Consider the following 27,042-nt stretch of genomic DNA (forward strand, 5'->3'; position numbering starts at 1 on the left):
TCTAGATATATGTGATAGTAGAGTGTACTTTAACATATTATACATATACAGAATAAGTCTAACTTGTACCAGTTAAGGTACAATCATTGTGGTTGTACATAATGTGGAGTTAATTTCACATAGAAGGGTAGGAACATTATGTCTGATTCATTCTATTGTCTTTCCTATTCCCATCCTGCCTCCCTTCTCTTCATTTCCCTTTGTCTAATCCAATGATTAGACAATTCCTTGTTGTGGGTTAGCATCCACATATCACAGATCAGAGAGGACAGTCTACCTTTAGTGTTTTGGGATTGGCTTATTTCACTTAGCATGATACTCTCCAGTTCTATCCATTTACTAGCAAATGCCATGATTTCATTCTTATTTAAGGCTAAGTAATATTTCTTTGTGTATGTATACCACAGTTTCTTTATCTATTAATATGTTGAAGGGCACCTAGGTTGATTCCATAGCTTAGCTATTGTGAATTTAGCTGCTATAAATATCGAAGTAGCTGCATCACTGTATTATGCTGATTTTAAGTCTTTTGAGCATATACCAAGGAGTGGGATAACTGGGTCAAATGGTGGTTCCATTCCAAGTTTTCTGAGGAATCTCCATATTGATTTCCAGAGTGGTTACACCAATTTGTAGTCCCACCAACAAAATATAAGTAAACCTTCCCTTCACATCTTAGCCAACATTTATTGATACTTGCATTCTTGATAATTCTGACTGGGATGAGGTGAAATCTCAGTGTAGTTTTGATTTGCACATCTCTAATTGACATTGAGTTTTATGTACTGGAAAACAGTGCTAGTCTGAAGTTTGGCAATGATCAAAACATTAAAGAAGTATATTCTGCTTTATGCTTTGAACTTGAAAAAGCAGAGGACTTTAGTGAGGTCGAGGTAATTTTACAAAATGAATTAAATATTGCCAGAAATATTATCTGAAACTTTGATATAGACAAAAGAAATATTAAGTATTCCTAGAATTCCAAGTTGACTTGATTTTCTATTTATAGAGCCTCTTCTTAACTCTCTAGAAGCAGAGATTAATTTGTAGATACAATTGAGTTCACTATTCATAGTAGTTATATTCTATTAAAGTGACTGTGAACGCTGAATTAGCAAACACTGAACCATTGCTTCTAATGGTGAATACAAAGTTAAGCTCCAGTGAGCCTCTAGAACGATCAAACAATACATAACCCTGTTTTAAAGCATTTACGTTTAAATATGCTTTATTGGTATATATTTCAATGACCAATTAACATTGAACTTGTGACCAACAGTACTACAATTCAGGCCTAAACAAAGCTTATGTAATATACATATTTTCTTGGTAAGGCACACCACATCTTAGGAACACGAGATAGCACTTCAGCATTATGCTTGAGGGCCATTTTAAACAGTGAAATCGCCAAGAAGAAGGTCAAAAATGCAAATCTTGGTACTAGATAGAGTGCAAAGAGGATATTTACTTATAATGTCCAAGTTGAAGCAAGAAGGTAGTGTCAGTTTTTTCAACCTCAGCTAGAAACACTCTCATAGGCAACTCACAGTTTTCATTGCTTGGTTCAAGAACTTAATTGACCACAAAGGTGTTTCAAGTCTTGATTCAGAGGTTATAAAAAATTTAAGGAGTAGGTGAATTTATAGATATGGATATCTTCAAATAACAAGTATTGTCTGTATTTGTTCAACTGTGATACAAATAATTTCTATCCAGAGGAACAGAACCCCAAGGATTATGCATATGGCCCTCTCAGAGAGTCAATCTATTTTATATCTAAGTTAGAATTGCTTATATAAATTTTATATCTGCAGTAAATTGCTTATATAAATCTAGTTCTTCAATTGCTCTTTCATCTGGCTGTAATATCCTATTAGTTGTGTCATTAATTGGTTAAAATCACTGTGCTATAGTTTGGATCTAAAAAGGTCCCCAGAGGCTCATATGTTAAAGACTTGGATGACAGCCCATGATGCTATTAAGACATGGTGGAACCTTTAGGATATAGAGCCTAGTGGAGCCTACATGTAGATCATTGGTGAGCATACCCATGAAAGGATATTGAGACCTACCCTGTTTGCTTCCTGGCGACTATAGGTGAACAGGCCTCCTCCTCCTCCATATACTCCTGCCATGATGTACTGTGGCACTACAGGCCCAAAACTATAGAGCCAAGAAACCTCTGAGACAAGAGTTGAAATACATCTTTTCCTTTATTATTTGATTTTCTCAGATATTTAGTCAGTGACATAAATTTGACTGACACACTTTGACATATGTTTATTTATATTTGTCTGGGAGCCATGCATTTTTACAATTTGAAAATTGTACTTTTTAAAATTTCAGAGACTAAGATACTGAGAAAACATACCCTCTTCTACTACATGAGTAGACTGAACTAGAAAAGAACTAATGTTCTTTTTTTTTCAACTCTAAATTAGGAGACTAAATAGCTCTGAGAAGGAATGGTGAAGGATAATTAAAAATTAAACTATACTAACCATAATGAAATGTGTTCAATATTTTGACTTTAATTTGTTAACATTTTTTTTTTTTCATTTGGTACCAGGGATTGAACTCAGGGACGCTTAACCACTTAGCCACATCACCTGGCCTTTTTTATATTTTATTTAGAGACAGGGTCTCACTAAATTGCTTAGGGTTTTGGTAAGTTGCTGAGGCTGGCTTTGAACTCGAGATCCTCCTCCTGCCTCAGCCTCAGGAGTTGCTGGGATTACAGGCATATGCCACCATGCCCAACAATTTGTCAAAATTTTCTAACCCCAATATTTACTAAGATTGTATCAAAAAAGGACAAAATCTCTTAAAGTCAAAATGGAAATGTTCTATCTAAAGAATCTTCAGGGAGTAGCAAAAGATTATTTAATCCTTTATCTTGTAAGAGGTAAAATTTTCTCCAGTCTTAAAAATAGAGGTTATATTTAGCATCATGAGGAAACAATTGCCTGTTTATCACAGGTTTTCTGCCATTTGTAATTTCAATAATTGCTTCATCTAGTCAATCTTCTATAAAGTTCTCCACTGAATTAGTGAACAAAAATGAAATTACACTGATTGTTTCCCTTCCTTAGTTTATTTACCAGATGGCTTGGAGTGACATTGAGGCTTAACTATGACAACTACATGGCTTTCCAAGATCTGTATTTTTATGGACCTTTCCCCCTTTTTAATCTTAATTATAATTTATCCTACTTATAATATAAATTGACTAATATAAATTTTATTGTAATACAGGAAGGGAAATTTCTCAAAGCATCCTGTCACCACAAAGGCCAAATTCTTTTGTAGAAGAGCTGAGAAGATGATGAATGGGTGGAATAGCCACGAGTGGTGTCTTGATGGCTTGAAGCCATGTGGCGAAAGATACTTTAAATGCCATCAAATGCTTATGAGTAAATAAAACAAATGTTTCAAGATTTCAAATGCAGGATGTGCATATTTCTAGAAAATTTTTTGAAAAATTTAGAAAAGTTCACAGTACTACCACAGAGCTGCCACACTACCACTCAAGAAAACCTGGGTCTGTTGTGGTGGTACACACCTGTCATCCTTGTGATTGGGGAGGCTGAGGCAGGAGGATTTCAAGTTTGAGGCCAGCCTAAGCAATTTAGTAAGACCCTAAGCAATTTACTGAGACCCTGTCTCAAAATAAAAAATACAAAAGGGCTGGGGATGTGGTCAGTAGTTAAGTGCCCCTTTGTTCAATTCTCAGTACCATAAAAAAAAAATCAGTTTCCCTTGTGTCCCCATTACTTTAGCAGATTTTTAATTAATCTGAAAATCAGGTAGAGACTGACTGTAGTTTGAGTAGTCACTTCATTAGTGAATATTTTCATGCAACGATAAATGTTGCTTCTTTACACAATCTTGGAAACACAAACCTCTCTTACTTGAGGACAGTATCAAATAATGGATAGGGATGTGCATGCTATAAAAGCTGGCAGGGCTGCTGACTTGTTTCCAGGCTCCTCCTAGAGGAATTCAGGACCTTGGGAATAACAGAAGCTGGTTTCTGATGGAGAGAAGTAAGAACAGTGAGGGTTAAGAAAGATAGTATATGGACAGGTTTCAGAGCTGTGCATCTGTAAATTGTTATCACAGGGTGCCAGATGTATCTAATGCCCTTAAGCAAGTCTCTTCTATTGGTGACACCATTCCTTCATAAAATGATTGGTTGGTCTATGTGACCCTTAGAAGATTCTTTATGCTTTTAAAAATATTATAATTCTATGACCTGAGAATATGCAATATATCTGAAGGAATGTAGAGCACTTAAGAACATTTGAAAACTGTAATAATCCTGATATTTACAATCTAAAAAGAGTTTTTAGTGGAGTATTTTTAATGTGCTCTTATATAGTTTGCACTTAAGTTTTTCTTTTACTTTTAATTGAACTGTCAAAGGCTCATAGAATACTTTTAAGTGAATTAGGAAAATGTTCTTCTATTAGCTTGTCAAAATGTGATTTTTTTTTTCAGTTAAATCATTCCTTCTATTGGATAGACAAAGTCAAATTATCTCTGTTCTGAGTTTCTTGGTTTGATAACTGAGGCCCTTTGGTTAACAATCTCACTTGATTTTCTCCCAATTTTTTTCAACTTCTACATGTTATGAACACAGAATTGTTTAATTGTCTGAACGGCTATAGGAGACAAACACAAATTTGGTGAAAAGTAAATTTGAGGAGCAGACAGGAAATGTGGTCAATTTCTGGAAACATGTTTTGGGAGAAGAGCATCTCAACCATTTAAAAACCAGGTGGACACTAGAGATTGTATAGTGTCACCTCTAGAGGTTGGATCATCCTTAGAGAAAAGGGGGGACAGTAAAACATCCTCTTAATGATCCTTTTCTGTTCTCAAAAGCCTAGCCAAGTTGAGGAAACAAAGAGAGCAAGTCAATGCTGGAATGTCAAGACACATATTACTTGAAGGACACTGACTTTCTTCAAATATGCTGAGAATTAGAGCAAGTTAATGTTACCTGTAGAAAATTTATTTTTTGCTCAGGCACTAGGACAGTTGCTCTGGAGATGATGGTCATATAAGCAAACTAAGCAAGCTAAGGTTGATGATGTCAACTTGTGAAGCCTAACATATAAAACTTCTCTTGGAGGCAACTGGTGCAGAGCTGAGGGTACTGTGGAAAGGATATGTGTTACTCATCCAGCTGGGTAACCGTAGAGAACCTGCCTGGTGAAGAATCATGATGGACAGAGGTGCTGTCTGTTCAGCCTATCATCACAGGACTTCCACAAGTACTTTTCAATAAAGTCTGTACCTCATACACTGTCTCCAGGTATTTTCTTGCTCTCTCAGCAAACTTTCTCACTTCCCTGGCATGACTGGGCTGTGGACTTGGCAGGGGCATAACTTGGTGTCTCATAAATCAGCATGATTATAGTGCTAGTTTTGAAGAACCCTTGAATAGCATAAGATTGTTGTTCATGTCTGAAAGGACATGAATTAGCTATTTATAATCTCCGTGGTAGGAATAAGAAGTTTAGTAATAGGAAGTCACTCAGGCTGGTTGTGGTGGCACACACCTGTAATCCCAGTGGCTCAGGAGGTTGAGGCAGGAGGATGGTGAGTTCAAAGCCAGCCTCAGCAACTTAGTGAGGCACTAAGCAACTCAGTGAGACCCTGTCTCAAAATAAAATGCAGAAAAGAGCTGGGGATGTGGCTCAGTGATTAAGCACCCCTAGGTTCAATTCCTGGTATAAAAAAAAAAAAAAAGAAAGAAAGAAAAAGAAAAAAGAAAAGAAAAGAAAAGAAAGTCACTCAGGTCTGCATAGCACAAAAATGGCAGTATCTATGATTTAAATTTGAGCAATATAACTCCACATCAAAGTCCTCTGATGCCAGAGTGGTACACTTAGCCATAAGCCCCACCTTCCTCTGTGATACAGTGCTTTTAAAACCTTTATTAATATGGCGAGAGAAGTAGTTGAGTTTTGTCTTTTTCAGTTAGATTCTTTTAAAAGATCATCAAGCAAAAGCCATTCATGGAGTATTATCTTTTTCAATTCCCAAACTTTTAAGTTGTCAAAGCCTCAACATATCAAAGGTGACAGGAAAGAAGTCCTAGTTTATAACAATAGAGACTGTCTTTTCCATCATCCTTCTTCTCTCCCCTTGTGTCTTCTAAACCAAAAAGAGTAATTGCCAGCATGTGGTAATTCCCTGTAATAGCACACATGGATATTGCAGTGGACATTATACAACAGAATAGACTGGGATTTCCTTTCAAACATCTGTGACTCAGAGTGAACTATGGGAAGTTAGAAAAAATGTTATTTCCATGTTTTCAAATTAGAGAAACAGAAAGGACTGGAAATGCTTTTAGAACTGACACTGCTTCTCAATGCTAATCTCATGCTTTAAAAGTGAAGGAATTAAATCCATGAAAGAATTCATGTTTAAAAATTGCTTAAAGAGGGTGAAGGGTACAAAAGATTTCTCTTTATTACCTTTTTAATGTCTGGTGACTTTGTAATTATTCCAAAGTAAAGTGGGTTTTTAAAAGTTATTTCAGTAGGGGAAATGGACTTTTGACCTTGGAAAGAATTACTGTTATATTCCAGAATTTAGCAGAATAAGAGAAGCAATATCTATAGTCAGAGTTTTATCATTTTCAGAGAGTATATTTAGTGTCCACAGAGAATCTCTTCTTCCAAATCAGTAGTACTAAGTAGAAAAAAGTGATAGACTATCGCATTAAATATGTTCTTTTCCCAGCTCAAGACTTTCACTCAGGAGTAGTAATCAAGTAAGTGCCAGCTATATATTTTGGATTTAATTAAATGTATTTCTAATGATAGAAATAACACATTCACTATAGAAAGTTTGGTGAATATTAAAAGTCATAAACAAACAAATTTTCCCATAACCTAAAACTAAGTAGTACATACTGTTGATATTTTGGCATATCTTTTCAGTTTTTTTCCTAAAAATAAATATTTCTGTATAAAATTGGGATCATACTTCATTTTTATTTGGTGCGTTTATCTTTACATTTATTATATTGTGAACTTTTCCCAAATTAAAAACTTAATGATTGCATATGATTCAATTATGTGGCTACATTGTAATCTAGTTAATCATTCAATTATTGTGTTGACAATTTTCACAAACATAAATGAAGGTCCATACAAAATTTTTATTCACTGATCTTGTGTGCATCTTAATTTATTTAGAATAAATTCTTAGAATAGTATTGCTAAGTCAAAGAGTTTTAATGTTCTTACTATATATTTTCCAATTTGTCTTGCAGAAAGGCTTCACTAACAAAATATCCATGTAAATTTATAATTCAACCGGCAATGGCCTCTCTGTTCTTCCTCCTCAAATCTGTTTTCACATGTCCATCCCTAACAGTATGGATCTTGAGGGTTTCCCCAAGGGCCATGTGTTAGAGGGTTGGTCCCCAGCTGGGTGCAATTGGCAGATTGTAGAAACTTTTAAGAAGCAGGATATAGTGGTAGGTATTTGGGTCATTGTGGGAATGACTTCCAAATGGATTGGAAGCCCCAGTTTCTTGCTAATTCTTTCACTTCAAGGCCATGAGGTGAACAGTTTCACTCTGCCATGTGATTTCACTATAATGTGCTGCCTTGTCACAGATCTAAAAGCAACAGGGCCAACCAATCGTGGACTAGAACTTCTCAAACTATGAGTCCAAATAAGTTTTTCTCTTTACAATTTGACTGTCTTGGGTATTTATTATAATAATGGAAAGCTGACCAACACAATCTCACAGTTCATTTTGAGACTCATACTAAACCCCCCCTCCCACCCATGATCAGCTATAGGGGACTAGGAAAGAACTTTTAATTATAGGCTGCCATTCCTTGACCTGAGTAAGGAAGGAAAGGCACTGTCTCTTTTAGAACCATATTAACATTAGAACAGGTTTGCATTTTCCAAAACCTAATATTAGCCCAAATCATTACCAGACACTAGAGAAACCCTAATGACTAAGGCTAGGGTAGAGAGAGGAAAGAATGGCACCCTAATGTTCAGGATTTTAGAATCCTCATGGAAAGGACCTAATTCATTAGTGCTTCTCAAACTTTAATGTGTTTATAAATTACCTGGGGATCTTTTATTATTTTTACTATTATTATCATTATTTTATCATGTTGGACTTTGAAGCTGGTGCCTTGTACATTCTAGACCAGTGTTCTACTACTGAGCCACAGCCCCAGTCTTTTATTTTTTTTATTTATTTATTTATTTATTTTTCAGTAGAGATCTTTTGTTGCATCACTGAAATATCACAAGTTGACTCCAGGACTGTGTGTCTGTGGCTGGATAACTCTTAGGTCTTATTCATCAGCCTGCTGAACTGTTCCTTTTTCAGAAACATAGATTTCAAAAGTTTTCTGACATCCATGTTTTTCACTGTTGTGGCTTGCTGAATTAAAGCAGTTGAATTTGAAGCAAGTTCGATATCATTTCCTTCAAGGATTAAATCGTCTTTCTGAGCTTGTGACACTGGCAAGCAACACCTGTCCTCATCTGAACCCTGTGGATGTATTTTTCACCCATGAAATTTCTGATTTCAACGAGAGACCCATTCTCCCGAATAACAACGTTGATGGGGAAGTGAGCGTACACAGACCTCAACTTGTAATGGAAGCCCAGTGTAACGTCCTGGATTGTGTTCTGAACGTGACTGCCGATGATGCCAACAGTAGTCAGTTCCTTTCTATTTCCCCACCATTTGTCAACCTGTAGCCCCTTCTTTTTCTTTCCAAGGAGACTGAGTTCTACATTTATATAATTGAAATCCCTCCAGAGGGTTCCCTTAGGCCCTTCACAATAACTGTGCTTCCCTTCAGAGTGACGTCAACGTTTTCCGGAACGTCAGCAGTCTGATTGCTGAGAATGGTCTTCATTCTTGCAGTGGATGAGGCAAAAAAAAGAGCTATCTTTTTAATATTGATATTTTTGGGTGTGATTAACATTTTGTGCTGAATTTACTCTGCAGTTTACTTTTTACTCAATATTATGCCTTCTAGATCTTAACTCTATTTCTACATCAATACAATACTAACCTTAGAATATGGTTCCATAACTCACAGTGTAGACCCTTCCTATTTTTGTTCAATTAAAAAATTCTTTGGATTACTTGCCCTTTCAATTGTAGTTTATTTTTCCCATGTTATTGAAATATCATTGATAAATCATATGGTATATATTTAAGCTATACAAAGTGATGATTTGATATATGTGTATATTATAAAATGATTACACAGTTAAGTTAGCACATTCATCATCTTCCATACATGCATGTGTGTGTGTGTGTGTGTGTGTGTGTGTTCATGCAAACATTTAAGTTGCACTCTCAGCAAGCTTAGAATAGATGATAGAGTATTGGACAGGGGTTGTAAATGTGCCTTTCTAACAAACTCTGTGGACTGCTCTGAATAGCAAGATTATCCAGCTTTTAAGTAGGAGAATGGTTTTGGTTACCAGTAACTTTACAGGCTCTATGAAGGGCTGAAAATTACCACGAAGGTAACCAGTATTAACCTTAGAATAGCTGCATGATTCTCTAGCAGTTTTGCTTATGAAAATTTGCATTGTGCTCTGGGATAGCAAGTTTCAGTTCCTCACAAGTTTGTGATATGGTGGTACTACCTTGCTGAGAGGCAATATGCCAGAATAGAAAGATTGTGAGCGTTAGGATCCAATATTTGGGTACAAATCTCAGTGTTCTTGGTCAAGATCTCTTAATCTCCTCAGTAACATGAATAAGATGAATCTTCATCTATAACATGAATAAAATAAAGCCTACCTAATAGGGCTGAGTTGATTACACAAGATAACATACCTAAGCTCTTGGCAGAGTGCCTGGCTCATGATAAATACTTGACAAAAGTCTAGGGTTATTATCTTGATGATTATCAATGTACACAGTATTTTATTTTCTTGCAGAAGCAATGGCAAATTTATTTCAGAAAGTTGTCCTTGACCAATATGAGAAATCTCTTCTATTTGGGGAAATAAGCTAGAAAGTCCCTCAACATCTGCTGGATGGCCCTGATTCTCTTCAATGTCTTCTGAAAGATCTGAAGGAGGGGCAGAGCCAGAGGGAAGTAAGTTGACTTCTTATTGATTCCCAGGGGCTTGGTTGTTTTTAACAACTACAGATATTGCTTCCTAACAGTGAAGGTACACACCACTCATAAAAACTCCTTCAAGAAACTGAAAACAAAACTATCCTTCTGACTTTCTTTTCTCAGCTAAATATCTTTAACATTATTATTATTCAAAAGTTCTTAGACTTTCACTTCAAGCTGTCTTTTTTTTTTTTTTTCATTTGTTAATCCTGGTTTACTCCCATCTTTCACATTTTTTGGTATTAATAAATGGGGTTGAGTTGGGTAGAAAGAAATTTTATACTTACAATGATTTTGTGATAACTCAAAATGTGAGAAGAGAGAGGGAAAAAAGTGAACCAGTAATTTTCTATAGAAGAAGAAAAGAAGTTCCAAAAGATAGTTCACTTGTCCAAAATCACACAGCTCATAAGTGACAAAGGCAGGATATGAAATTATATTTTTCCAACTCATAGCTCATGTTCTTTCAAACAGGTCATGCTTATTCTCAAATCTAGGAGATAAAGCAATCACACTGACTATTATAATTTAAGCCAAAGTGGGCAGTAGTGACATAAATATACAAGAGTAATATAAAAAAAAAAAAAAAAAAAAAAAAAAAAAAAAAAAAAAAAAAAGAGTAATATAAACCAAGTGCTGCAAAGATTAGAGACAAGGAGAGATGCGTTCGGCAGGCAGGTAACACATGGATTGTGAACTAGGTTTGAGATCATCTCTGTATGAAACATTCTAGTTTTTGAAAATAGCTCAAGTTTTGAAAATAGCTCAAAAAATAGTTTTTGAAAATGGGAAATCCCAGACCTTTTCTCAGAAGCAGGAAGAGACAAGTTTTAATGAAAAAGACCACAGAGGTAAAGCTGGAAATGGCAGGCTGGGGACAGATTATGGAAAGCTTTCTATGGCAGGTGATGCAGGAATCTATAATTCAGTAAACAAATAGAAACAGTCCTTAGCCAAGAATTAGAGCTGAATTTTAGGAAAATAAATTTGACAATAACGTATGGTCTGGGGCAGGTGAAATCAGAAAACTGTTGGATGCTGTGAGAAATACGAAGAGGACTGGGGATGCAGTTCAGTAGTAAAGTGCTTGCCTAGGATATGTGAGACCACGGGTTCAATCTCCAATACCACATACACACAAAATAGCTACATCAACTTGGTCTATATCTATTTTTTTGTTTTGTTTTGTTTTGTTTTGTTTTGTTCTGGGGATTGAACTCAGGGGCACTCAACCACTGAGCCACGTCCCCAGCCCTATTATGTATTTTATTTAGAGACAGAGTCTCACTGAGTTGCTTAGTGGTCTATATCTTTAAACCTATTATCACACAATCACTTTTTACATAGTTACACAAATAATGTTAAATTAAAGCAGAATTTAATGCTATTGAAATGTTTAAAATGTCATGGAAGATTGAGATAGAAAAAGACCTAAGCTTTCGTTGGTTTAGAAGGCAATTGTTGTCAATATAGAGTTTTAGAAAATCTAAGTCTGACTTCATGGAAAAGAATCACATCTAAGATATTTAAGCTTCTTTGAAATTTATATTTCAGCATATATGTGGACCCATACCATTAACTTACTATCCTCTGACCAAGGAATTCCTTCCAAATACCAATACAGGAGTCATTGCTTAAAATTATATAGTATGTGGATATGCAAAAAGACGAAGTTAAGAGTTTGGTTTTTAGAAAAAAAAAATCTACACTAAGTTTTATTTTTAGAGATGCTGCTTTATCAACTAAACCAAGATGAAACGGTTACTCATTAGATGACAGGTTTATTTTTTCTCCCTAAATTCATTTCTGAGTTAATACATATCTGACTCATTGTCACTTAAAGAACAGCCTTCTTGTACAGACTTGTGCAGCTGTCTCAGGTTCAATTTCTATGGATAATACATTCTATGTGTATAATGCTACATATGCTAATAATGTAAATGCCAATTAATGGAATTCTGGTTTTGATTATAAATAAGCCATATTTTATAAAAATTGGATAGTGGACTACAATTTTGTTTGCCAAAATTAACTTTTAAAGAATGAGATAATTTACTTGTTCGTTGAAAAGTCACAAATTCCAGAACACTGACTCATTTGCAGTGAGAAAGCCATGAAATTCTCGAGAGTAAGATGGAGCAGTGCAAATATCTGTAATGAGCAATAATGCCACATTGCAGAAAAAGTACAGTTAATGTCATTCTAATTCAAACCTTTTAAGCTAGGAAATTCATCCAATAGAAAGAATAAGAACTCCAGTTCATTTCAATTAAAGCAAAACAGGACGAACAGTAAGTAGCTAATCTTGATAAGGAAGGGTGTGGAAGAGAAAGAGAAATTGATGTTTCCAGATTGAACACATTTGTGAAGCCTCTGGGATTTGGGTAAGTGTTCGGGCAAGTTGGGTGAGGGTGGGTTTTGGTAAATTATCTACTTACCTGATTTATATTTATGAGACCCAACTGGAAAGATAGAAAAACTTCTGAGGCATTCATTAAACAGAGGTTCTGCCCTGATTTACTTAGAAGGAAATACAATATGCAAAATGAAACTTTAGTGAAAGCAGTAGGGTAGCTGTTGGAGGGTGGGTGCAAAGAGCAGGGTTAGAAACACATCTAAGGATTGGAAGTTCTGGGACATGCGTGAGCTCCAGCATTTATTAGATGTTCCATCATCATGGGAAAGTCTTAGGGGCTCTAGTGTTGCTGTAGGATTTTGAAGCTCCTTTGGTACAACATGCATGCTCTTTTCCTTAGCTAGTGTAGTTGCTGAAGTAGCCTGGAGGGTGTTGAGTGTAGGAGATTAGGGACGTCTGAAGAGAGTGGAGACCTGAATCCCTACCTCCTAACACAGCTTTAGGACCTTGAGCACAATGCTCAGTTCTCAGAGCCTACTCCCCACTCCTTTGCATAATGGGAATATAATATCCCCCTTAGAAATCTATTGTAGCTAATAAATAAGGGAAATGATGTGAAGTGCTGTCTCCTACATGCTTCAAAAATATATGTTAAATTAAATTTAAAAGATATTGAAGGGGAAATAACTAAAGTAAGATATCTACTTAAAAGATGATTGTTTCTGTTAGAAAAAGTCTAAATTTAATTCTGTTCCCAGAACATTTTACATACTTATTTTCAGATATTTAGCATTAATTGTTTATGTTTTCCCTTTTCTTTTTTTTTTTTTTTATTTTTTAAAATTTCTTTTTGAGGTATTGATTGACCTTTATTTTATTCATTTATTTATATGTGGTGCTGAGAATCGAACCTAGGGCCTCACACATGCTAGACAAGTGCTCTACCACTGAGCCACAACCCCAGCCCTATGTTTTCCCTTTTCAAGAAGAGAGTTTAGGGCTGGGTTGTGGCTCAGTGGTAGAGGGCTTGCCTAGCATATGTAAGGCACTGGGTTCCATCCTCAGCACCACATAAAAATAAGTAAATAAAATAAAGGGATTGTGTCCATCTAAACAACTAAAAAAATTAATAAAAAACATGTTTAAAAAAAAGAAAAGAGATTAAACCATCATCACCCTGCTTATACTATGTGGCTCAAATTCAGAGGGCTGGGTCTTCCCCAAGAGCACTTAAAAACAGGCGATGATGCATTCATTAGAGCACTTAGCCCATACTTTGCTTTGAGGAAAAAGCTGGCCTCTTCCATCCCTGGTCCCTAAGGAGAGTGAATTGCTTCAGAAGCCCTTGTCAGCTGCTGTTGCTCAGATGGAGAAGTCTCGGAGAAGCATCCCTCCCACCCCTCCTCAAGTTCTTTTAAGAACTAAAAGCCATGAAGACAGCTCGGTACTCAGTGATGCCTCAGAGTAAAGGAAAAGTGTAAAAATGACCCAAGTCTTAGAACTTGGGCCCCATTTTCACCCCAGCTCTATTACTGCACCTCGCAGGACAAGACTGCTCCGGGAAGCATTAATGTGGAATTGAGTGCTTAGTGAGTCTGATTCTGTTTGCTCCTTATTAACTATGAAGATACTTTTTTGTCTGAGAGCATATTAAATACTTACAAATGAATGAATGCATGCGCTGTCAGAGATTTCCCCTTAGAGCTCTGTGTCACAAAATGTGTCAGCTTTTTGTCAGTGTGACCAAAATACCTGAAAAGAACAACTTAGAAGAGAAAAAGTTTATTTTGGATCACAGTATCAAAGGGTCATGCCATGGTCAGCAGAGTCCATGGCTCTAAGCCCAAGATGAGGCAGAACATCATGGTGAAAGGGTATGGTGGACTGTGCCTAACAGAAGAAAAAGCAGGCCTAAATCTTCATCATGTCAGCTTAGGGCCTGACTTCCTTTACAAGACTCCTAGAGCTCAAGAAGTAAAATTAAGAATCAATAAATGGGATGGATTCAAATTAAAAAGCTTCTCAGCAAAGGAAACAATCAATAATGTGAAGAGAGAGCCTACAGAATGGGAGAAAATATTTACCTCTTCAGATTTAGCACTAATCTTCAGGATACATAAAGAACTCAAAAAACTTAACACCGAAAAAACAAATAACCCAATCAATAAATGGGCTAAGGAATTGAACAGACACTTCACAGAAGAAGAAATACAACCAATCAACAAACGTATGAAAAAATGTTCATTATCTCTTGCAATTAGAGAAATGCAAATTAAAACTAAGATTTCATCTCACTCCAGTCAAAATGGCAATTATCAATAATACAAGCAATAATAAGTGTTGGCAAGGATGTGGGGAGAAAGGTACACTCATATATTGTTGGTGAGACTTCAGATTGGTGTAACCACTTTGGAGAGCAGTATGGAGATTCCTAAGAAAACTTGGAATGGAACCACCATTTGACCCAGCTATCCCACTCCACGGTTTATACCCAAAGGACATAAAATCAGCATATTACAGTGACACGGCCACATCAATGTTTATAGCAGCTCAATTTGCAATAGCTAAACTATGGAAACAACCTAGATACCCTTCAACAGATGAATGGATAAAGAAAATGTAGTACATATACACAATGGACTATTACTCAGCTTTAAAGAAGAATGAAATTATGGCATTTGCAGGTAAATGAATTGAACTGGAGAGTATCATGCTAAGTGAAATAAACCAATCCCAAAAAACTAAAGGCCAAATGTTTTCTTTGATAAGTGGATGCTGAGCCACAGCGGGTAGTGGGTAGGAAGAATGAAGGAACTGTGGATTATGCAGAGGTGGGTGGGTGAAAGGTGAGGTGGTAGGGATTGGAAGGATGGTAGAATGAGACAGACATTATTACTGTATATACATGTATGAAAAAAAATTTTTAATTAAAAAAATGATGATCATGGGAAAAAACCAATTATCTCATGTAATCAAAAAAGAAAGAAAGAAAGAAAGAAAGAAAGAAAGAAAGAAAGAAAGAAAGAAAGAAAGAAAGAAAGAAAGAAAGAAAGCAAAGAAAGGGTTTGATGAAGGACCATTGCTCAGTTCATGGCAGCCAGGAAACAGAGAAGGGCTTTAGGGAAGATGAACCCTTACAGGGTACACTCCCAATGACCCACCTCCTCCAGCCACACCCACCTGCCTAAAAGTTACCACCCAAATTAGAATGTATTGTCTAGGGTACAGATCTCACAGTCCAGTCATTGCACCTCTGAACATCCCTGCATTAACATAGGTTCCTTTGGGGAAACACCTCATATCCAAACCATAACATTCTGCATTCACTCACTAATTCATTCATTGAACAAACATTGATGGGTCCCTACCGTATGCAGGTGCTATAGATATAATGTTACAAGACGTGAATGAATACCTCATGAGTGAGATTTTGGCTCCAAATAGACAATTGTAAACCTCTAGGTCATACCAAAATTGGAAATATTATAAAATGGACATGTTATACAATGGGAGGACTACACAGATTGTAATTTTAATACACTACATATTTGACCTACATGGAATTTGTTATCATTTGTCTGTTTTAGAATGTAAAATAGAAACAAGAATTTGGTATTCTGATACACCTAAAGAAGATACCAGACTTGGTATCAGACCAAAGTCATTGTTTCCATCAGGAAACTATTAATGTTATTAAATTATTCATTCTCAACTTTCATTGCTGAGGGGAAGTGACATGTTGTTGACAGCTATCAGAATTCTTCATGCTTTATTGGAAAGTCTTTTGAAAATTACTATATAATTAAACCCAATTCGTAAGACGTTTCAAAACTCTCTCAGAGAACTGATAGGCAAAAGATAATCTCTCTCTCTCTCTCTCCAAATATATATATATTTTTCAGTCTTTGTCTTACAGAGTTAAGTTTCTGGTTAAAGGGGAGATGGGTTTGGGAAGTCCCTCCAGTGGAATGCGGTGTTCATGGAGAGAGGCTATTCCCACACCTTGAGTCCTTTCCCATCTCCAAATAAGGGGAACCCAATAAAATTACCTGGCAAGTCATTTCCCAGTTGGTTACCTACCTACCTGGTACAGGAGTTTATGACCTTTCTGGAGTGTGCTCTAAGTCTTGGAACATATGTCTGAGATGGATTTAATGGTTTGGCATGATGATCTAGGTACACAGGAACAAGGCTATTCAAGCACAAGAACAGTCTCCTTAAGTTCTTCATTCTTGAGAGCTACAGAAAGGACAGAGGAGACAGTTTTATGAACAATACTGACAAAGGTGGAAAGATAAAGAACCCACTCTCAGAACAGCAAAATGACTTAGATGGGGCTGAAAATTGAGTAAAGTAATACAGTTAGGTCTGAAAGGTAACTGGGGCTAGATTATGCAAGGGTTACATGCCAGAACAGGGCAGTTCAGTAAATAACTGGAAACCATTGTAGGTTCTTTGAACCAAAAGGAAGTATAACTAGTGTTGTGTTTTAGGAAAATTAATTTGAAAGAAATGCATTGACTGGGTTAGGGTGGAGAAGGCAGAAGCAACATGAATGTGTGATGCTGAAGAAGATTCAATGATAGACCATCATTATGAGATACTGCTACACACCTCTTTGGATGAGTAAAATATTTAAAATACCAGCAATGCCAAGTGTTGGCACTGACTCAGAGCAACTAGAATTCTTATACATTATTGGTAATAAAGCAAAATGAACCGTCACTCTGGAAAAGGTTTTGGCATTTTCTTATAAGTTAAACATTAACTAACCATCTGACTCCAAATCCCACTCTTAATTTTCTAGAGAAATTTAAACATACGTTAACCCAAAAGTCTATATAGTTGTCCTTCAGTATCCACAGGGGATTGGTTCCAGGATACACACACACACACACACACACACACACACACACACACGCAAACACACACACACACACTCACACCCCAAGAATACCAAAATCCATAGATGTTCATCTCTAATAAAAAACATTCAGAGATTAATTCCCAGCACCCCTAAAAGTTGTAATATTTGCACATAATCTACATACATCCACCTGTATTCTTTAAATCATGGCTAAATTACTTACAATACCTAGTACAATATAAATTATATATATATAATTATATATATAATTATATATTATATTATATATATAATAATAAATATATATATAGTTGTTATACCACATTGTTTGGGAAATAATGACAAGAAAAAAAGTCGGCACATTTTCTGTACAGTCACAACCATCATAGACCTAAAGTGCAATTCCAATTCATGGTTGATAGAATCTGCAGGTGCAGAACCCATATGCAGGGCTGCCTGGGTATGAATGTTTACAGCAACTCATATAGCAATTCATAATTATCCTAAACTAGAAACACTTCAAATATCCTTCAGTTTATTCATTTGCTAAATAGATAAGCTGTGGAATACCATGGGTTACTGCTCAACAATAATAAGGAACAAAGGTGTCATGCAGAATGAAAGAAGGTGGTACACACCTGTTATCCCAGCAACTCAGGAGTCTGAGGCAGGAGGATCACAAGTTTGAGACTGACCTTCGCAACTTAGCAAGACTCTGTCTCAAAATAAAAAATAACAAGGGCTGGGGGTGTAAGTCAGTAGTAAAATGCCCCTGGGTTCAACTTCCAGTACTGAAGAAAAAAAAAAAAAAAAAGCCAATCTCAAAAGTGACAGGTAATATAATTCCATCCATATAATATTCTTGAAAAGATACAACTTTAGGGATGGAGGGAGAATAAAGGATTGCTTGGAGTTAAGTGAAAGAGAGATAATGTGAGGGATTTTGGTGGGGGTTAGAGAGTGGCAAAACTGCCCTTATCCTGATTGTAGCGGTACTGCAAGCATCTGTAGATGGGTTTCAAATCATAGACCAGTACACCAAAAGAAAAACAAGTCAATTTTACAGTATAATTTTAAAAACACAAATTAAGAAAACACTCAAAAAATCAAATTAGCAAGGAAAGCAAGATATTTTCCATTTTTTGAATTATCTAGCTGACAGAACCTATTAGCATAAATAAAGTCAACATTATGTGGGAGGAAGGAAAGGAACATTAGAATCTTAGATTCTCATAGATGAATCTAGAGTTGGTGAGTGATTAAGGCAGTTGTATTTCTGAAGATGGCCACAACAATATGTGCCAGCATTCTGGCTTTTCTAGGAATTTGATACTCTTCCATGAAGAGGATGTTCCCATCACGTGAATCTGTGACAACCTAGACCAAAAAAGTATGGAAAGCAATCTTTATGTGATTGCTGAGGCATCATAAAAAGGGGGAAAAATGTTGCTGTTCTAATCTACTAAATTTTGAGTATCTTATTCAGAACAATAGAGAACTAATATGATGTTTTTTACTCACTTATCAACACAAACGGATCACTGTATCTTCCTAAAAAGGTGTTCGGAAGAATTTCTGGGATAGGATGAGGCTTAGAAAGAAAGAGTACATGATTGATTAGCAAAGTTATCATTTGGCATAGTACTGAGCAACGACACCAGTGCTAATTGCTAGTCATGTTGGCATTCAACACCCTCACTTTATATAATTGGATAAAACAGAATGCAGGCAGTTTGTGATCTGCTCAAGATCACACAGATATTTAGTGGTGGAGCCAAAGCTTTAAATCAATTTGTTTGACTTGAACTTTAGTATTTCCTCCACTTTGCCATGTCCCCTCCCAATAACAGATTCCAGAGCCTAAAATAGAGAATGTAGAGCTGCATCTATAAGCCTGGGTGCTCCTGCTTCCCTCTTCCGTGCCTGAAACAGACACCATTAGCTAAGTACAGCACTCTCCTAAGGTCACTGTGATGCATATGTGTAATAGACTCCAAATTGCCATGGCTGAGAATCTGAATGAAAAAAATACAAGAGCTACAACTAATTTGAATCATGAGTTTCAAAGGAGTACAGCAAAGGTGGGGTTAAAGTATAGATTGTAAAAACGGTACAGAAATGCAGTGTGTATGAGCAAAAAGGAAGGCTTCAGACACCGATACTCTGTATCAAGGATGTGAGTCTGAAATGACATAAGCTTACTTCGAACAGAATCTCCTAAGACATTGCTTCTCACATCCTTTGAGAAGGCTGCTTTTAGATCTTTATATTTTCATTTTGAGTTGTAGCTGGACACAATACCTTTACTTATTTATTTATTTTTATGTGGTGCTGAGGATTGAACCCAGTGCCTCACATGGGCAAGGCAAGTGTTTTTCCACTGAGCTACAACCCCAGACCATGCTTGTAGATCTTATTAACCTTCTATTAAATATTTTAAAACTTACTATGTTGTAGTTGAAAGAAAACCTATTACTTTAGTTATAATGTTGCAAGTATAAAATTTGGTCTCTGTAAGGTATGCTGTGGAATTAGAATGCGTACAATACATACAGACTGAAAAAGTGTCCACTTTGAAGATTTTATCTTTTTTTTTTTTTTTGGTACCAGGGATGGAGCCCATGGGTGCTTAACCACTGAGCCACATCCCAGCCCTTTTTTTTTTATTTGGAGACTGGGTCTCCTTAAATTGCTTAGGGCCTCGCTAACTTGCTAAGGCTGTCTTCTCTTGTTGTTGTTGTTGTTCTAATTGGTTATACATGACAGTAGAATGCATTTTGACCCATCATACATAAATGGAACATAACTTCTCATTCATCCGTACATGATGTACATCTTGTATATGATGTAGAGATACATAGGTCGTGTAAATCATATATGCACACAGGGTAATAATGTCCAATTAATTATACTATCATTCCTACCTCTATGCACCCTCCCCTCCCCTCTGTCTAGTCCAAAATATCTCTATTCTCTGCCCCCCTTATTGTGAATTATCATCCACATATCAGAGAAAACATTCTGCCTTTGGTTCTTTGGGATTGGCTTATTTCACTTAGCATGATATTCTCTAGTTCCATCCATTTACCTCCAAATGCCATAATTTCATACTTCTTTAAGGCTCAGTAATATTCCATTGTGTATATGTACCACATTTTCTTTATCCATTCATCTGTTGAAGGGTATCTAGGTTATTTCCATAGTTTAGCTATTGTGACTAGAGCTACTATAAACTTTGATGGGGGGTTGGAGATGTGACTCAGTGGTAGAGCACCTGCCTGTCATGTGTGAGGTCCTGGGTTCAATATTCAGCACCAAATATAAATGAATAAAATAAAAGATCCATTGACAACTAAAAGAATATTTTTTAAAAAAATTGATGTGGCTCTGTCCCTGTAGTATGCTGATTATAATTCCTTTGGGTATAAACCAAGGAGTGGGATGACTGGGTCAAATGGTGGTTTCATTCCAAGTTTTCTGAGAAATCTCCATACTGCTTGCACCAATTTACAGTCCCACCAGCAATGTATGAGTGTACCTTTATCCCCACATCTGAGGCTGGCTTTGAACTTGTGATCCTTCTGCAGTAGCCTCCTGAGCCACTAGGATTATAGGCATGAGCCACCACGCCCTGCCAAGATTCTCTTCTTCATAGTGCATTTAGCATTGTCTGAAAATAAGGTAAAATCAGAAAAAAAGTAGACCAAGACTTCTAGGGTATGATTTAAAGGCAAGGGTTGAATAAGGGCACTGTAGATTACAGGGTATCATGCTGAGAACAGGATTCACGTTTATCAATTAGGACAAAGAGTGGAGCTTCTTTGAACTTGATCATAGGGGATCCAAGCATCTTGAATATGTAACTGTTACGAAACTCCTCCAAAAACAGTGGTCACGTTCCCCCTGCCATGATTCTGTAGGGTAGAGGGGTGGGATTAGATATGAAGGTTATTTGAGTAAATTAAGTAGCAGAGTGTCGTCATTCATTGATTTTCTCACTAAATACCTGGTATAACAAGCTATTTTGTTAGACACCATGGGGGATACAAGACTGAAGCAGGGATTTTGTCTTCAAAGCTTCTCTAGCAGGAACCCCATAATCCTGCTGATAGAGGAAGATTTGAGAACATGAGCCTAGTGAGTTGGAAATCTAGATATGACCAGTGACACCCAAACAGAAGATCATTGGGCTTAACCCTTAGAAGTATGATCTGTCACTACAATTGTCTATGAATGCATCAGGCATCAAAAATATTAATAAAAAATGTTAATAGTGTGCTTTTTCTTTTTCTTTCTTCATACATGGATTTCATTATCATTGAAAAAATTATGAATTGCTGGGTCACTTAAATGCATTGCTGTGCTCTTAGGAAATGTTCCTGGTTATGAATTCTTTTAATAAGCTCCACTTTCAGGTTCACAGTATGGCATTCTTAACAAGTGTTCTTTTCAGAAAAACATGCGGCAGATGGGGCAAAACAGACATCTAATGTCCTTAGAAATGGATTAGTTCACTTCACAATGAAATATTCCTTTTTTTAATACTTGAACTTTTTTCTTCTAGTAATTTGTGTGTCTACATCAATTTTTTAGAAAGTGAACATCATCAAATTTATTCACAAATCTTCAAGGATTTGAAACATTCTTGTTATATCTTTTCAGGTTTTGCATTCTGTGTTAGGGAGTTGTTGATTTTATACTTCCCCTGATATTTTCTGGAGTAGAATATCTCAGTGCTTTCTACTAGGTTTTCCTAAATATTAGCAACTTGTTTTTCAGCATATTATCTTAGAACAACCAGTTCTCAAAGTCCTATAGTATCTGGTAGGTGCCAGAGCACAGGAACAAGACAGAAAAGAATCAAAAGAAAGAAAATAGGCTTTGGAATTGGTCCATTCAGGTGCCATGTAAGATCTCTGCCACTTCCTGTGGGATCCCAAGTGAATTACTTAATCTTACCAAGCTTCAGTTTACTTATCTATAAAATAGGGATAAAATGCACATAGGTCATTATGAACATTTAGTAGGATAATAAGAAGAGAGCCTTGTACATAATAGACACTCCTTCACTAACTCCATCACTTCCTCCTTAAAAAAAAATAATAATAATAATAAAGCTCAGGACTTAATCATTAAAACACACAGTTACAGTTGCAGACTAGTCAGGTCCCAAACAACTTTTCTGACACTGTTAAGTAGAAGATATGGTACTTCTCCCTTGTCTTCTTAATGAAAAAATGCACCCAGCATTATGAAAAATGAAAACTTGAGGAAAAACCATCAATAATTTCATCATGCCATTTCCATTTTTGTCATGGTCTGACTTTTATACAAAATGGTCACATTTTCTCCACAGCCGCAAACAGGGTGTTTATCTTGGCATAATCTCTTTTAAGGTACCAGTAGATTTATTCCAGGTGATAGTGGGAAGCAACTGAAGATGAGAGAATGGAAGGCTGCGGGGGTGTAAAAGTTCTTTTATGATATTGTTCAAACCTTTCTCCAGCACAGAAACTCCACAAAGAACTCCTCTGCAGTTTTTGTTACCCAGGGCTGTTCCTTTAAATTGTTTGACGTCAGAGAAGGAATGCTATAGCAACAGTCTGTCAAACTGGAATTAACTCAAAAGAAAGATGGGGGTGGGGAGAGGAAAAATGCTCCCAGGCGGTACTGACTTCAGAGGAAGCAATTTGGATAGATGCATTTATTTTATGACATTTTCAACATAAAACACCCAGAGAAATGCGAAAAAAAAAAAAAAAAAAAAAAAAGTCGATTGAGATGCATGTGGCGTTTAACTCATGCAGAGAAGAGCAGCTTGGCAGGGTTAAATGGAAGGCCTTCCGGTGTTGTCAGTGACAATAGTGACAATAACTTCCAAGAATTGAACGTTTATTTAGAGGCAGGTTACGTGCAAACATTATGTCAGGTAATATTTTCAGCACCTTTATGAGGCAGGTATCACTATCCTTATTTTGCCAGTGACAAAACTTATGCCTCGAGAGGGTGAGCTGTCACACAACTAGTGACTGGGACTGCAAAGCAATTGGGTATGACTCTGGGCTTCAGTTCACTTTCCTACAATCAAGAACTCCAGAAGGTGAAACCTAAACAGGACCTGCGTGTCGTCTAGATCAGCCCTCCTATCCTGCCCCCGAGCAAACTGACGCCTGTGCGGTGTCAGGAAGGAAGCTGACACGGTACTTAGACGGGCTCTACTCTTTTCAGTGGCCCGGCATCCAGGCGCAGCACCAAGAAAACGAAACTGCCCTGGAATTAATGTTTTTCTTCTCCTAGCAGGAAACGAGAAAGAAAATAGGAAGCAGAAGCTGCGGGCGGTGCCCGCTCCCTTCGCCCCCCGCCCGGGTCCCGCGCGCTTCAGGGCTCGCGCGCGCCCGCAGCGCGCCCCCGCCCGCCCCCAGCGCGCCTCGAGCCTCGAGCCTCGCGCCACGTCCCCGCCCGGGCCTCGCGCCGGGGAGTTGGCTGCTGGGCGGAGTGGCTGGGTGTGGTCGGCGGCTCTAGGCTGGCGGTGCGCTGTGCTCTGCACGCCGGCTCCGCGCTTGAGGGCCAGCAGAGCGCACAGCGGACCCGGCCAGTGCCAGGTCGACGCGGGCCCGAGCTCCCTCCAGGTAGGTGTCGAGCGCGCGAGCTGCCATTCGTCGGTGCGCCCCGCGAGGGCACCCCGGACTTCCCGCAGGGGGCGTGAGGCTCCGCGGGACTGCCGTCGCGGAACCCGGCCCGGGTGGCGGTGCGGGGCTAGCTGGGTTCCTCCTGACTCCCGGACGGCGCCGCCGGGTGGCAGATACGGCCGAAGAGGGACGGGACGGGCGCGCCGGGACTGCGCTCCGCTACCGCGCAGGGAATGGCCACTGCGCCAGGGTCCCGGGCACTTCTTTGGCTGTTCTGACCGCTCGCCCAGGGAGACCTCCCAGGTTTCTCTCCACCCCTTGAGGCCTCCTCCTAGGGACTCCGAAAGCTCCTGTTTGCCCCGAAGAGAGCGGTTATTCCGCGGCTGCCCAGAAGTGCTCTTGGCTGGAGAGCAGTGGAAAAGCTCACAGAAGTTCTCCATTAAGTGCTAAAATGCGTCCTGTAGTTTCATGTTCAAATTTATTTTTGAAATGATATAATGTTCGGTGGGTTTTTTTGTTTTTTGTTTTTTTTTGGGGGGGGGGGGCGATCGGGGAAGGACGGCAGAATAATGAATTTCGAATATTCGCAAGTTCCGTACAATGAGAAAGTGTTTCCTTTTCTCTCCACATCTTAAAGCATAAATGATTACTTTAGACTTTGACATTTACTGCCATTCTGTAAGGGAAGCTTGAATTTCCAAAAGTTTAAAAGCAGGCTTATTTGTTTATACAAGCAGTGCTTTGTTTATTTTGCATCTCTCCCTCTTCCCTTTTCTCCCACTCCTTCCCTTTCTCTTTCAGTAAAGGATGAGTATGTATCTTTCTCTTCAACCACTGACAGTATAAACCTGGAGTATGGATTAGCGCCCTACCCGGAAGTTTTCTTCAGACATTGGAATTTAATTGTTGACTCAGTCCATCTCATTGTTGCACACTGAGATTGTGACCTTTAAGTACGTCTTATAGGAGAGAGTGCACACTGCTTGCTTACACAAGATGAAAGGGAAGTCATTTCTAGTGGACGAACTATATACATTTAAAATTGTACGCTTTAAGCCTCTTTACATTTTAATAGTCTTCAGCGTGGAGGTTTTGGTTTATCAGTGGTAACTAGACAGACTCTGAAAGCTTATTATATATTTCAGTATTTGGTTAAAAATCACTTAAGGAAAAATAACAGAATGAATCAAACAACATTGCCCTATGTAAATTTATGATTTTTAGTTAAAATAAATAAATTTTAAAAAATCACTTAAGGTTTTTCACGTTGCATTTTCATTTTTAGATGAATTTGAAGTAAATATAAGCCTTTAAAATGTTTTGTAAACATTGTCAACCTTGTATGTATGCATTTATAAGATTATAAAACTAATTAGTATGGTTTGCAATACATTTAGGTTCTTCTCTTTGCAAACCTATATATCATATAGGAAATCATTCTGAGTTTTTGGTCATTGTTAACCTGTAAAATTTTTTTTTAATCATTGATGCTTAAGTATGTCAACACACATTTTTACACTTTAAGATAGACTTTGGGAAAATTTCAAAATTAAAAATTGAAAGTAAGTATTGGACATTTTTCTGCCCTTACCAAATACTGCCTGAGATGGTGTGATTTCTGATATTTTTCAGGGTATCTTTCATGGAAGTCAGGTGGCTGTTTTAGTTTATTTACCTTGCTGACTAGCTTAATTGGCATTCATTATAGAAATTGCTTTACTAATCATCTGTCTTGGGCCAGTGGCAGTGCTCTACTTTATTTATATTTCAATAACTTGGAAAAGAAGACATTGTCTACTTCTACAGGTAAGGAAACTGTTAAGATGTTAAGGAACTTGCCAGTGGTCACGGAGCTGTTTAACTCAGCTAGGACGCAAGGCAGGATGTGAAGTTCATGTCTCTAAAGTTCATGTTCTTTCCTCTGTGCCACATTAACTTAGTGCCAACGCATGAGAAATGATCCACAATTACTCATTAGCATACACATAACATTTCCAAGACTTACCAGAGATGTGTGTTGGTTTTTCCAGCATGATTTGTACTATTCATCCATGTTACTCTACAGATCAGCCATTCTGTCACTCTACTCATGTTAAATATCTTGTTTAAAATTCAGAACCTCCCTCTTAGTAGCATGTATCTTACTAACATCAATAGGTAATGATGACTTACTTATCCTTCCAAAATAATGACCCCTTTTTAATGTGGATTCTCTAGATACAGAGACATAACTAATTTGTCAGGTTACAAAGAGGATGACAATCTGTTTTGGAATATGGGAACCCTTTCCTATCCCTCAAATTAAACCAAGAGATTTATTTTATATATTTTTTTTTTGTACTGGGAATTGAACCAGGGTCACTCAACCACTGAGGCAGTACCCCCACAAGAGATATTTTTATAGATATCTACCCTTACAGTTATTCCTTCTCCCCTGCATCTTCAGTTTTTCAGTTTCTATGGAATCATTAGTGTTCTATATAAACATACTCTTATGTCTCCCATCTTGTAGTAAATTTTTTTAAAAACCAGTATTCTACTTTAGTGATTACCTCATTTCTCTGCTTCACCTTGACAAAACTTAATTCTTTGACAGAACAAAATAAATACAGGATAGTCGGGCATGGTGGCCCACACATGTAACCCCAGTGACTTGGGAAGCTGAGGCAGGAAAAGTACAACTTTGAACTAGCAGGAACAATTTAGGGAGACCCTACCTCAAAATTTTAAAAACCGGCGGGGGGGGGGGTGTTGGGGTTATGATTCAGTGGTAGAGCACTTGCCTAGCACGTGCGAGACACTGGGTTGGATCCTTGGCACCGCATAAAAGTAAATAAAATCAAATAAAGGTATTGTGTCTGTCCACACCTAAAAATTTTAAAAATTTTTAAAAATTAAAAAAAAATTAAAAATCAGGCCAGAGATGTTACTCAGTGGTAGAGTAGCTCTGGGTTCAGTCCCCCATACCATCAAAAATTATTTTTAAAAATAAATAAATACAGGACAGGTAGCCAGAAGCCAGTTAGTTTCCTACAGTGGGGT

At 37.4% G+C, this 27,042-nt stretch overlaps 1 protein-coding gene, 1 long non-coding RNA gene and 1 pseudogene across 3 annotated transcripts in view; 2 read left to right on the plus strand and 1 right to left on the minus strand.

The window, feature by feature from the left end:
* LOC306671122 overlaps positions 1–27,042 on the plus strand; it is a 376,374-nt gene that overhangs the window by 71,881 nt on the left and 277,451 nt on the right. The window lies entirely within an intron of this gene.
* Positions 8,349–8,936, minus strand: LOC306638066 (large ribosomal subunit protein uL6-like; annotated as a pseudogene). Its single transcript has one exon. The product of its transcript is annotated as a large ribosomal subunit protein uL6-like (transcript).
* Positions 23,854–27,042, plus strand: part of GNB4 (G protein subunit beta 4) — a 50,688-nt gene continuing 47,499 nt past the window's right edge. The window contains exon 1 of the mRNA XM_079156371.1: positions 23,854–24,000. The gene's annotated coding sequence lies outside the window, so the exon portion shown is untranslated. The remainder of the gene's footprint in view (positions 24,001–27,042) is intronic.

Source organism: Sciurus vulgaris, assembly GCF_902686455.1.
Source record: "Sciurus vulgaris genome assembly, chromosome: 10".
Classification (NCBI taxonomy): domain Eukaryota; kingdom Metazoa; phylum Chordata; class Mammalia; order Rodentia; family Sciuridae; genus Sciurus; species Sciurus vulgaris.